Raw genomic sequence first — 13,752 nt, 5'->3', positions numbered from 1 at the left:
CCGCGCGGGCAGGCGCTCCCAGGAGTCTGCGGGGCGGCGGGTTAGGAACCGCAAGGTCCCAGCTACGGACGCTTGGGTGTGTTAGTGTCGGCGTCCGCACTTTTCCGGGTTGGACTCCGTTTCTCACAGGCCTTGGGGGGATTCATGAACTTCGGCCTCTGGTTCTTTTTCCGCTAGCCTTGTGGTCATCGATTTCCGTGCGGTGAGTTGAGGTGACCCGGGTCTGGGTGAGGGAGGAGCTCACTGCAGGAGTCCCAGAGTTTCCCAGACACGGATGCGGCAGGTGGAGGCAGGAGCCTCGGGCCTTTGTGAGTCAGCTGCTGAGGAAGGTGATTGTGGGTGGGCATGTGTGATTGTGTGACTGCATCAGTGTAAGATACACACATATGAGTGTATGTGTGTATCAGGAAGGGCGAGAGCGAGCAAGCGAGAGCGTGTGTGTGAGTATGGGGTCGGGGTTGTGTGCGTGGTGGGAAGGCTCTGACTGGCCCAGATCAGCTTCCTAGGACTGAGAGGGGGCGGGGCCTTATTAATGACCGTGGTCGGCGGCGACTGTGAGGTGTTACACTGTGACCAAGTGATCCTGTGACAGCACTATTGTGACCGACTAGCGACAGATCAAAACTGGCCTAGTGTGACTTTTTTTACTTTTAGGAGGGTGGTTTCATTTTTGCAGTTCTAGCATTGAGGAATCAGTGGACAAGATCCCTGTGTGACTCAGCCTGTGCCTGTCAAAGGCTGCGAGCCCCTTGTTAACCACAGAGGTCCCCCGTTCTAAAGCATGGCCCCGGTTGCCTTCATCATTGCACCCTGTATCTATTGTCTAGCCTAGTGCTTAATACACAGGCATGCAGTACATTAAGTGTTACCTGTTTGGGAGCTAATTGTGAATTCCATGGTTTCTTGGAATTTGTTGCACTGGGCTTTCTTTCACTGCCTCTATGTTTTCACCTGTTATAGCCACACTGCGCAGAAATGCTAGCTGCACAAAAATGGCTAGCATTCTAGGTCTCAAATATTCAAAGGGAAGTTGAATATTTGAGACCTAGAATGAAGGTTCCAACTAAAAAAATCAGAGCTCCGTGTTTATTACAGGGATTTTAGAGCTGGAATTGCCCTCGACGCAGGGTCCTGGGAAGACATGATATTAAGGCACCAAGAGTAGGAGTCCTTCCTCCAAAGATTCCTCTTGGAAGCTCTGTGGGGGCAAGCTGCATATTGCAGATCTACAGCATTTTCATAGCTTTGTTGACAGGAAACTGCTGTGAACACAGAAACTGATTCTGCTCCTAGGCTTCAATCAACCTGACTTTTTTTTTATGATACAGGGAAGGGTCAAGAGTATTCCAGTCTTTCTCTTACTTTCATTGGGTGTATTTAACATGGATGATGGAGGCTTGCTAGTGATGAAGAATGTGTTCTTATTTAGCCTGTCTTGGTATGAAAGGCCTAGTATGTCATGATCGCCTTTTCCTTCCAAGTTTTGCCGTATCCCAAAAGAAGGGCCATGAAAGGAGTGTTGCAGCTGCACATCTCAAAGCCAAGCTAGAGTCATTTTTTTTTAAACATCTTTATTGGAGTATAGTTGCTTTACAATGTTGTGTTAGTTTCTACTGTATAACCAAGTGAATCAGCTATATGTATACATATATCCCCATATCCCCTCCCTCTTCCATCTCCCTCCCACCCTCCCTATCCCACCCCTCTAGGTGGTCACAAAGCACCGAGCTGATCTCCCTGTGCTACGCAGCTGCTTTCCACTAGCTACCTATTTTACATTTGGTTGTGTATATATGTCCATGCGCCTCTCTCACTTCGTCCCAGATTACCCTTCCCCCTCCCCATGTCCTCAAGTCCATTCTCTATGTCTGCGTCTATTCCTGTCCCACCGCTGGGTTCATCAGAACCATTTTTTTATTTTTTAAGATTTCATATATATGTGTTAGCATACAGTATTTGTTTTTCTCTTTCTGACTTACTTCACAATGTATGACAGACTCTAGGTCCATCCACCTCACTACAAATAACTCAGTTTCATTTCTTTTTATGGCTGAGTAATATTCCATTGTATATATGTGCCACATCTTCTTTAGCCATTCATCTGTCAATGGACACTTAGGTTGCTTCCATGTCCTGGCTATTGTAAATAGAGCTGCAATGAACACTGGGGTACATGACTCTTTTTGAATTATGGTTTTCTCAGTGTATATGCCCAGTAGTGGGATTGCTGGGTCATATGGTAGTTCTATTTTTAGTTTTTTAAGGAACCTCCATACTGTTCTCCATAGTGGCTGTATCAATTTACATTCCCACCAACAGTGCAAGAGGGCTCCCCTTTCCTAGAAGTCATTTTGAGGTTTTTGTTTCATGGAATGAATTTTTGTTTCTCAGGATATAGAATAACTTCATCTTAAATGCCCTGCCAAATAGTGACTAATCCATTTACCTGGCCAAGCCTTCTATTCCCAGTTAATGATAGTACCATTAGGATGGATCCCCTTCTTTCCCAGTTCCTTATCAAATGCCCTTCCTACAGTTAATTTTTGTATAACCACTTGGCAACACTTTCCCCTTGTGCTGTTTTTGTCTAAGCAGTCCCATGACACAGAAACAGTCCTCCTTTACATGGTGATTTGTTAATGCTTAGGTAGAATTACACATTAGATACTTTAGATTTTCTTCAAAGACATGAGTGGGAAAATGGCAAGGTAGGATAAGGTTTGATTGATTTCAGTAACAGTCTTCAGTAAAAACAGTCTTCTGTTTTGGAGACCTTTAAGAATATCATTAGGGGTATGTACAGAGACATCTCTTTCAAGAAGGGCAGAAATTTTTTCCCAAGAAATTAGGAGATTTATATGGTACCAACCAGTTATTGAATAAGATTAGGCAGCATCAGTTTTTTTCAAGTCACATAATTGTGTAGACTGAGTCAGCAATGTATAATGGTCTCTGAGTCTTGAGCAGAGGTCAGCAAACCATGACCCTGCAGGCCGAATCCAGCTTGTAGCCGATTTTTTTTATGGCCTGTGAACTAAGACTGGTTTTAACATTTTTCTACAATTGACAGCATATCAAAAGGAGAACAATATTTCATGATGTGAAAATTATATGAAATTCAAATTTCAGTATTCATAAATAAAGTTTTGAATTTTGTCAAAAACTTCTATGGAAATTTGTTTTCTCTCTTGTTATATTAGCACCTGCATAATATCCTTGATTTTCTCTTTTGCCCACAAAGCCCAACATATTTATACCTGGTCCTTTACAGAAAAATTAACTGACCCCTAATCTAGAGTATCTGGATTAAAATCTTGGTCTTGTAAGTATTGGTGAATCTGGGCAATATATTCAGTGTCTTTCTGTTCCAGAGTTTATTGTTTGTAAAACACAAATAATAGTACCAATTTCAAACAGTTTTTATGAGGATTAGGAGAGTTAATATTAACAGCACTAGAACAGTGGCTAGCAATAATAAGTGCTTAAATTAAAACCTGTTATTCGGGGACTTCCCTGGTGGCAGAGTGGTTAAGAATCCGCCTGCCAGTGCAGGGGACACGGGTTCGAGCCCTGGTCTGTGAAGATCCCACATGCCACGGAGCAGCTAAGCCCGTGCGCCACAACTACTGAGCCTGCATTCTAGAGCCCGCGAGCCACAACTACTGAAGCCTGTGCACCTAGAGCCTGTGCTCTGCAACAGGAGAAGCCACCGCAATGAGAAGCCTGTGCACCACAACAAAGAGTAACCCCTGCTCGTCACAACTAGAGAAAAGCCCGTGCACAGCAACAAAGACCCAGTGCAGCCAAAAATAAAATAAAGAAATACATAAATGCATACATTTATGGAAAAAAAAGGGAAAAGAAACCTAAAAACCTGTTATTGGGACTTCCCTGGTGGTCCAGTGGGTAAGACTCTGCGCTCCCAATGCAGTGGACCCAGGTTCAATCCCTGGTCGGGGAACTAGATCCTCCATGCCGCAACTAAAGAGTTCACATGCTGCAACTAAGAAGTATGTGTGCCGCAACTAAGACCCCACACAGCCAAAATAAATAAATAAGTTAAAAATATTAAAATTAAAAAGAACCCAGTTGTTATTATGTGGATATCCTAAGTCATCCCACATTCATGAATGAGGAGCAATGAAAATATAAAGTTAATTGTAATGGGCATTTTTAAGAAAACAAGGTATATGCTTAGATAGTCTATAACAGGTATCCTTCACCTTAAATGATTTGCCCTTAAATGGTACACTTTAAATGATACAATTTGGAATTGTATACCAAATTATTGTATATTTATTTTATTAATGTGTATTTTTCTTGGGGAAAAAGTCTATAATTTGGAGACTGTCAAAGGTGTACAGGAACCAAACAGGGTTTGAATCACTGACCTGGAACCAATAATTTACACCTGGAAGTGAACTTTAAGAGGAGTTTGTCCCAAAATAATTTCCTGTATCATGTAAATATAAGGTTAATCACATTACATTCAAGTGATTAATATTATATAGATACAAAAAGAGATTCTGGTATGAAAAATACAAAGTGTAATGCTATGCAGTATTCATGTTTATGAACAAAATTACTCAAATTGCTAAATTATAAATCAGTTTAATTATTATAATGGCATTCCTTACCAATTTTTCAAGGATTGTATCCAATATGGTACATTAACTGGTCGTTCAGTAGAGAAAGGCAATGATAAAGCCACATTTATTAATCCTCTACTATGAACCAAATATTGAAAGTGTCACTTACCTGAATTTTGCACATTCACAGGTGAATCTTTTTTTTTAGGACTGAAGATTTTTCTTTTAATTTTTATTTTATATTGGAACATAGTTGATTAACAATGTTGTGTTAGTTTCAGGTGTACAGCAAAGTGATTCAGTTATACATATACATGTATCTATTCTTTTTCAAATTATTTTCCCATTTAGGTTATTACAGAATACTGAGCAGCATTCACAGGTGAATCTTAACATAGAAAGTGTCTCACTATGTTTATGAAATACAGTAAGAGAAGATACAATACTTGGTAGGTTTACTTATTTTTGTCACACTGGTTTTTTAGTGCTTTTACCTGTCATTTTGCCAGTCTGTTTGCTCACAGTTTTCATAAGAAGTAGAAGATACCCCTCCCTACAACGCTTTTTAGAAAAATGCTTTATATGGAAATAGGTGTTAATTCCTGATGATCAAAATGAATGTAGTCTTGTTGAAAAAAATTAGTAATCCAAATTGCACTTATAAAATCTAAAGTACTTATAATTTTAGCATCTAGAAATAATCACTATTAACATTTTGGTGTACATTCTAAATTTTTCCTTATGCTTATGTTTATATGATTTTGGTTTTTTCAGAGAAAAAAGTCACGTGAATTAATCATTTAAATGAATAAAGACCTCTCTAGCTCTTAGTTTGAAAAAGGAATTCAACCCAATCAATGGTTTGTTATACTTCCTTGTATGTAGTGTCAAATGACAAAAACTAAAACAATTTGGCAACGAGTTTGATATCTTTAATTCAAGGGAAACAATCCATGGATTGGGGGAGTACAGTGCCTCACAAGGAGTAGAGCACTCTCCCAAGGGGTTTTGGGCAAGAGAGAATTTTATAGACTGTTAGAAGAGGCAACAGGGAAATGGCATAATTGGCTAGGAGGTCAGGGATTTTCTTATAAGGCTAGCTGGTCCAGTTTTCTAGGGTAAGGTAAGCTAGCCAAAGCTGAGTTGGAAGATTGGATTGGTGTAACGTTAGATTTCCTTAATAGGTGTTTCCTGTAAATGTAAGCTGACTTAAGTTTACATTTGTGACGTGGGCTGGACCACTGGGGTGGCCCCCATTGTGTGGATCCTGATACACAAATTAACTTTATCAGTGGGGATAAGGAAGTAACAATGACCTCCAACTGATTTGACAGACCTTTTGCAATTTTACAGATAACAATTTATGCATAATTCCAGGGGAACAAATTATCAAGTAAAGCTACTCAATTAAGTATTTAATTTTCTTTTTTTGCGTAGTTACTTTCAGAAAATAGCGCTAATATCTCAAGACCAAATATCTTAGGAGACTCCATTATATAAATTATGCTGGCAAGGATGAGTTTATAATTTCAGATAACAGAACTAGATGTTAGTAGTTATAAATATGCATAGTTATAAATAACCCAGCATAAAAGCCTGGGTTAGGCAGCGAACAAGATTGATTTTTTGTTAGTATTTTCAATTTGTTACTTAAGTGGGTCAGATTCTCTTAGCTAGCTTTATGAGGCAGAATGGTGTCTACCTGTAGCTGCTGTCCTCTTCTTTCTCCCATTCTTTGTGAGTAATGTTGCTGGTGAAAACAAATTATATTTGTAAGCTGTGCTCTGCAATATATTAGCATTATAAGGAAGAGCAGGCCTAAGAAGCTCAAATTTCACTTTCAGAAAAAATGGTAAGCAAAGAAGAGAATTTCCTTTAATGGTAATTACAGGATATGAAATAGTCTCTTCGTCATCAATAAAAAATAGATAATTTTTTTTGGTTTTTTATTTTCACTTAATCCTGACAACTCTTTGAGGTACTAGGTACTATTGTTTTTCTCACTTTATTGATAAGGAAATCTAGGCAGTACAGATAAGATACTTATGAACACACACAATAACTTTTAGAGCTAAGGTTGACATACTGAAAGTTTAACCACAGAGCTTGTTCTTATTTACAACTGCACATAATCTCTCGATAAGTTTTTAAGCTGCCTGTCTTACTTATTAATTCATTACAAATGTCTTTCCTCAACATTTACTATGAATTAGAGTAATCACCTTTAAAAACTAATGTACATATTAATAATAGCTACCAATAATTTTTTTTTGGCTGCCCCATGTGGCTTGTGGGATCTCAGTTCCCTGACCAGGGATTGAACCCAGACCAAGCAGTGAAAGTGCCAAATCCTAACCACTAGACCACCAGGGAACTCCCATCAATAATTTATTTAACCTCTTTTCTACCCTGAGATATTTATGATTATCAAAACTGTGATGAATATCCTTAAGATATATCTTCATCTACTTTTATATGTTTCCTGCTCACAATATGCCAGAACTTATTCTAGTACTTGACGGGACACCAGCACTAAAAAGAGGTAAGTTGCTCATTATTAAGCAAAGGTCAAATATATGTGGGAATAAATATAAGGTAGGCTGTGACAAAGGCTCTTAAGTCAGATGACACGTGTTGGGAATGCATATGGAAGAGACATTCTGATGACAGCATTCTTAGGTTATGACCAGTTATACTGGAAGACATAAAAGCTCTGGGGAGGTAAATAGGTTTTATTCAAGAAAATTTTCGTGAGATTAGATGTAAAAATGAGACTAACAGAACAAGATTAAACAGGTGTTTGGTTGTCATCAGGGCTAAAAGGAATGAATTAGAAGTGAATTAAACCCATACATCAGGAAGACAAGAAGGCAGCATTTAGAACATCAAAACTTATGAGACTTCTCTCAGGGACCTTTAACCGTTCTTTTCTAGGCAAAACTCCAACTTCCTTTGCCATATGTAAAAATCAAAGTGTTAAATCAGGTGTTGGGAGCAGAAAGAAACAAAAGCCATTCAGAGTTGGCATCTATTTATCCTGAGCACTTCTCAAAGTTCAGGGAAGACTGTTTAAGACTACTTCTTAATTTAAGAGTGGCCATGTATTAATATAAATATGCACTTTAAAAGTCTTTAAAAAGAAAGCTATTCTTCAAAAATATATTAATATTAATACATGGCCACTCTTAAGAAGTAGTTTTAAATAAAAAAATCACAGACAGCATAGAGAAGCAATGCTAACATAAGGTTTCATAACTTTCCAGATATTTTTCTTTCTGTTTATATATATACATTTTACAGGCAAAATGACATTACATTTATGTATTTATTTTAAAGAAACTATTGAATATGTTTTGAATATTTTCATACTTTTTCCAACCTTTATTGAGATATGATTGAACATGTTAACTACAAATTTTTTTATAACCATGCATTTAATGACCACCTTAGTAGTCATGAATGGATGTTCTATAATTTATTTTAAACCAATCAGTTATTGCTAAAGCTGAATCTTACCTGGGCATTTGCTTCTACTTGCTCTGCAGCTCCCATGTCTTGGCCAACTTTACCTCCCCATCTAGGACCCTCTGGGAATATTTGTGTCATTTCAAGTGTAGACATGTTCTGCAGTGTCACATTGGCTCCTGCTGGGTGGAATGCAGACGACAGTAACTTGCTCAGGTGTATTTTTTCAGGGGAATAATATAGGAACTGAATAGTTTACCCTTTTATCTGGGTCTCACTGAATACAAATATCTATGTACCTCCCCAATCAAAATCTACTGGTTTTGAACTTCACATAATGATAGATCTTTTTTAAAAATAATTAATTAATTTATATTTTTGGCTGTGTTGGGTCTTCGTTGCTGCACACGGGCTTTCTCTAGTTGCGGCAAACGGGGGCTACTCTTCGTTGCAATGCGCGGGCTTCTCATTGCAGTGGCTTCTCGTTGCAGAGCACGGGCTAGGCACACAGGATTCAGTAGTTGCAGCACACAGGCTCAGTAGTTGTGGCTCACAGGCTCTAGAGTGCAGGCTCAGTAATTGTGGTGCACAGGCTTAGCTGCTCCGCGGCATGTGGGATCTTCCCGGGCCAGGGCTCAAACCCATGTCCCTTGCATTGGCAGGCGGATTCTTAACCACTGCACCACCAGAGAAGCCCAAAGATAGATCTTTTTCTTTTTCAACATCTTTGTGTGATTCATCCATGTTGCTGCATATAGCAGGCACCTTTTCTTTTGCTATGTATTCCATTATAGGATGTTGTACAGATTATTTTTCTGTTATTCCGTTGTTGGAAATTTGAGTTGTTTCTAATTTTTCTTGAAGAGATACTACTGCTATGAACATTATTGTACATGTGTTTTGTGGACTTAAGCATTCATTTTTGCTGTGGAGATGCACAGGGAAAGGATTGCTGGGTTATGTAATACATCTATGTTTAGTTTTGTAGACACCAATGAACATATTTCCAGTATGCTATGCTCTAACAGCCACTGCATGAGAGTTCTAGTTGTAATAAGCATAATACTGCAATCCTTATGATAACCACTAAGAATAATGTATGACAGTATAAATTAATGGGGAAAACTAGAATAATAAAAGTATTTGACTAATACAACAGAAGGTAAGAATGGTGGAATAGAAGAACAAAGAAACAGAGGGGACACATAAAAGCAAACGTTGGTGTACCCAACATTATTAGTAATTAAATTTCATGAAAGTGGATTAAACACTCCAATAAAAAGAAAATTGTTGAACAAAATCAACCATATGCTTTTAGCAGCTGACACATATTAAGTATAATGACAGAAAACGAAATCTGAAAGAGGTATAATACGAATACTAAAGGAAAATTGGTGTCTCTCTATTAAGATCAGAAAAAAAAAAGGACTTACGAGAGATAACGGGGACGTTTCATAATGATAAAAGTTTAAACCTAAAAAGAAGATATAGTGGTCATGAATTTGAATATACCTAATAACAGCTTCAGGATATACAAATCAAAGATTAACAAAAATAGGGGCTTCCCTGGTGGCACAGTGTTTGAGAGTCCGCCTGCCAATGCAGGGGATGCGGGTTCGTGCCCCGGTCCGGGAAGATCCCATATGCCATGGAGTGGCTGGGCCCGTGAGCCATGGCCGCTGAGCCTGCGCGTCCGGAGCCTGTGCTCTGCAGCGGGAGAGGCCACAACAGTGAGAGGCCTGTGTACCACAAAAAAAAAAAAAAAGAAAGAAAGAAAGAAATGGGAAGTGCTAAGCTGTTGGATTCTGGGACTTGTGTTGGCTTGGGGGTAGGACTCCATGTGAGCCAATGTTGTTTTGCAATGGCACTGTTTTCTGTTTTTGTGTGTGGGGTGATCAGGCATTCCCAGTTTCTACCTAAAAAACCATCCCCAAATTAGTGGCTTAGAACAATGATATCATTTGTTTTAATCATTAATTTGTTCATTGGGCAGAACTTTGTGGAGACAGCTAGTCTCTGCTCTACTTGGCTTCAGCTGGGGTGGTTTTAAGATTGGGGACTGGAATCATCAGAAGGCTTGCTCACTTACGTATTTGGTGGTTGATGCTGGCAGTCAGCTGGAACCTCAGCTGGACTGTGGTTGGAATATCTAGCTGTGGCCTTCTTGTGTAGCTGCTTGGATTCCTCACAGCAAAATGGGTGGGTTTCAGGGTGAGCGTCTTGAGAGTGAGTTAGTAGGAAGCTCTATTGCCTTTCCTAATCTAGCCACGGAAAATAGACAGTGTCATTTCCACTGCACTCTATTCATCAAGAGAATCACAAAGGCCTGTTCTGTTTCAAAGGAAGGGAAATAAACTCCACTTTAAAAAAATTAATTTATTTTTGGGTGCGTTGGGTCTTCGTTGCTGCGTGTGGTCTTTCTCTAGTTGCAGTGAGTGGGGGCTACTCTTTGTTGTGGTGCGCAGGCTTCTCATTGCGGTGGCTTCTCTTGTGGAGCATAGGCTCTAGGGTGCCCGGGGTTCAGTAGTTGTGGCTCGTGGGCTCTACAGCGCAGGCTCAGTAATTGTGGTGCACGGGCTTAGTTGCTCCACGGCATGTGGGATCTTCCTGGACCAGGGCTCAAACCCGTGTCCACTGCATTGACAGACAGATTCTTAACCACTGCGCCACCAGGGAAGCCCCTAAACCCCACTTCTTGATGACGTAGGTGAATGGCAAAATTCTGGAAGGACATGCAGGACCTGAAATATTGTTGTGGACCTTACTGGAATTTACAGTATGTGTCAATCTCTGAGGCCAAAGATGAGGTTTAGGTGTAGATGGTGTCTTCCCTTTGCAGCCCTGTAAAGTAGAATAGCGGGAGGAGCATCTGCTCGAGATGTGCCCAATCTCAGGCCCAGGCCAGTATTAGCAGAGTGGAGGACGAGCCAGAACCCTCCTGCTGAAGTGTCTGGATCTTACTTTCAGACAGGAGGACCTCTGCTTGATATCTGTGCCTGTTTACTGGATTCTTTGTGTGTGGACTGTTTAGATTTGTCCAGAACCCATCTTACCTTTTATTTTCTATGTATGTTGATAAGGTACTGTTTACAGGCAGGAAGACAAAAGAAAAAAGCACATATTAATGTGTATCATTTGGGGAGATGAGAAGTACATGTGGTGTCAGAGCAACTTTTCTTTTCCCAGTTCTCACCTCTGTAGTCTCTGTGCTTCTCCAGGAGGGAAACCCCGAAGAGTACTGACAGGTTCTCAACCATTTTAAACCATGGCTTTGGTAAGTTTCTGTTTCTCCCTAGTTCTTGAACATAGTTATATATTAGATCATGTGAACATTTCTTTATTTAGAAATGTCCTGTGTAACAGAGATCTCTAAGAAGCTGTCCCCAGTTCCTACCATACCAGTGAAGTATGATGCCAACCAGCCCAGGGTCCTCCTGATGGCTCTCCCTGTTCTTCCATTAATGTGTAGCATCTCCTATAAGTTCAGCCTTATTTCAAGAAGAATTATGGAGTAAAATTAAATCGCTTGAGGAGGAGGTATTTCACCATCCAAAGAATGGTGGAGAGATGATTAAGAGAAGTTGGTCCCATTTGATTACTCATGGAAAAACTTAGAAATTCTTTGCATTTCTAGGAAAATATATGATTGGCAGTTGATTGGCCCCAGTGTTGGTATGTGTTGAGATTACATGTTTTATGAGGCTTTTAGGATTGGGTAGGAGTAAAATTGGGACTTGCATACAGAGAGATCAGGGATCTACCTTGGGAATCAGTCATGGAAAGATGATTATCAGGAGGAAGATTTATTGTGTACTTGAAAAGTTTGTGCTGGTTTAAGATGATTTTCTATGTGATTATGGACCATTCTGTGTTTTATATCCACTAACTCAGGATCAAGGAAAGTATTCAGTGAGGGATGGTGGCTCAGCTAGATTTAAAAGAAGTAGCTAACTACAGACTCCCATCAGTAGAAAAGATGTTAGAGATTTTTTTCCCCACCCTAAACTTGGTAGTATAAAAGAATAATTAAGAGTGATATATCTACTAGATTAACTGTAGCTGTTAAAAAATTTACTAAATACTTTGGCATAAGAAAGTTTAGTGCTTATTACATATTTTTAAATAATGGTCTTACACCCAAACCGAAACAAGTTAGAGAACAATTTAGTGTGAAATATGAAACCATTAAAAAAATGACAACTAGAAAAAAAAAAAGGTATATAACATAATGATGAACCTGAGGCTTGAAGAAATTCTTTAATTTTATGCAAACTATTATCTCTCTATCTATATAGAGATTTAATACTATGTTGGAAAAGAAATTCCATGAATTATATTTTCTTAGTCTATAATGAAAAAAGAGAATGTAAAAATTAACATTTATTAATAACTTATGAGGTAGGCATATGGCATGCAGTATGCTCATATTCACTATTTCAGTTAATTGGTAAATTGTGATTCTTTTATTCATTTCTAGCCATGTTTCTAGACATGTTTTTATCTGAGGAATAAATAGGCATGAACTAAATCAACTAGATTACTTAAAAATATGTGTATAATCTGTTTCTGAAACACTGATTTCCTTAACTTCTCTTACCATAGACTTCCAGCCACAGCCTATTTGCTTGCTATATAGCCCCCTTCTTGGACTTCAAACCTTTATCTACTCTCTTTCTATTTTGAAAATATTTCTTGAATTTCACCAGTAATGCATGGGTTTGTGCTTTTAGGAATGGGGAACATTCAGGAAAGCGGCCCTAGAGTTCACTCAGGAGGAGTGGAATATCTGGGGTTCTGCTCTGAGGGAACTGTACTGGGATGTGATGATGGAAAACAGCAACTTAGTCTTACTGGGTAAGCTGTCTGCCTCAAATAATTTAAATATTCTCTCTGGAACTTTTCATCTTGCAAAACTGAAACTGTATCCATTAAACAATATCTCTCCATTTCCTCTTCCCTAGCCCCTGGCAAACACCATCCTGCTATCTGTTTCTATATGTCTGACTACTCTAGATACTTCATATAAGTGGAGTAATACCGTATTTTTATTTTTTGCCCCCAATCCCCTAAAAAAGTCTCAGAGATTGCAAGTTCCCTCATCTCTTTGGGCCAGTGAGTAGTATTTTTCTAGAAATATTTTATAGGACTAAGCAGAGTCTTAGTTCCAGCTCTCTGCCCCCTGTTCCTGTGTAGAAATTAGAACCCCAGACCCCAGTTAGTACTCTAAAGCATTATATATGGGATCAAAGATCTCTATGAGGTGTCAGCTCAGTTACCTTTATATTTACTGTTGTGATTCATCTCTTTGTTTCTGGATGCAGAATTTTCCTTTTTCCTTTTCTTTTCTTTTGAACTTGACCATTTTTAAGACATTCTGTCATAGTTTAGATGGCATTTCTCTGTGTTTATAGGGGGAGTAGGGACAGGTATCCACTTGTTATGTCTCTCTTTAAAAAAAATTTCTGGGACTTCTCTGGTGGCACAGTGGTTAAGAATCCACCTGCCAATGCAGGGGACATGGGTTTGATCCCTGGTCCAGGAAGATCCCACATGCCGTGGAGCAACTAAGCCCGTGTGCCACAACTACTGAGCCCATGTGCCACAACAACTGAAGCCTGTGCACCTAGAGCCCATGCTCTGCAACAAGAGAAGCCACTGCAACGAGAAGCCCGTGCACTGCAACTAAGAGTAGTCCCCA

General features: G+C 39.2%; 1 protein-coding gene and 1 long non-coding RNA gene across 3 annotated transcripts in view; one reads left to right on the top strand and one right to left on the bottom strand.

Annotated features, from left to right (window-relative positions):
- ZNF382 (zinc finger protein 382) overlaps window positions 1–13,752 on the bottom strand; it is a 34,710-nt gene that overhangs the window by 17,351 nt on the left and 3,607 nt on the right. Inside the window, exon 1 of one of the 2 annotated variants that reach the window (XM_059999406.1) lies at window positions 8,106–9,135. The exons of the other annotated variant lie outside the window; for it this stretch is intronic. The gene's annotated coding sequence lies outside the window, so the exon portion shown is untranslated. Of the gene's footprint in view, window positions 1–8,105; window positions 9,136–13,752 lie in introns of those variants that run through there. 2 annotated transcript variants of the gene reach the window in all.
- Window positions 61–12,866, top strand: LOC132416217 (uncharacterized). The gene is made up of 3 exons (XR_009517497.1): window positions 61–202; window positions 11,273–11,328; window positions 12,785–12,866. It is a non-coding gene; the product is annotated as an uncharacterized lncRNA (long non-coding RNA).

Source organism: Delphinus delphis, chromosome 20 (genome assembly GCF_949987515.2).
Source record: "Delphinus delphis chromosome 20, mDelDel1.2, whole genome shotgun sequence".
In the NCBI taxonomy this organism is placed as follows: domain Eukaryota; kingdom Metazoa; phylum Chordata; class Mammalia; order Artiodactyla; family Delphinidae; genus Delphinus; species Delphinus delphis.
This window is presented reverse-complemented; position numbering and strand designations above follow the sequence as displayed.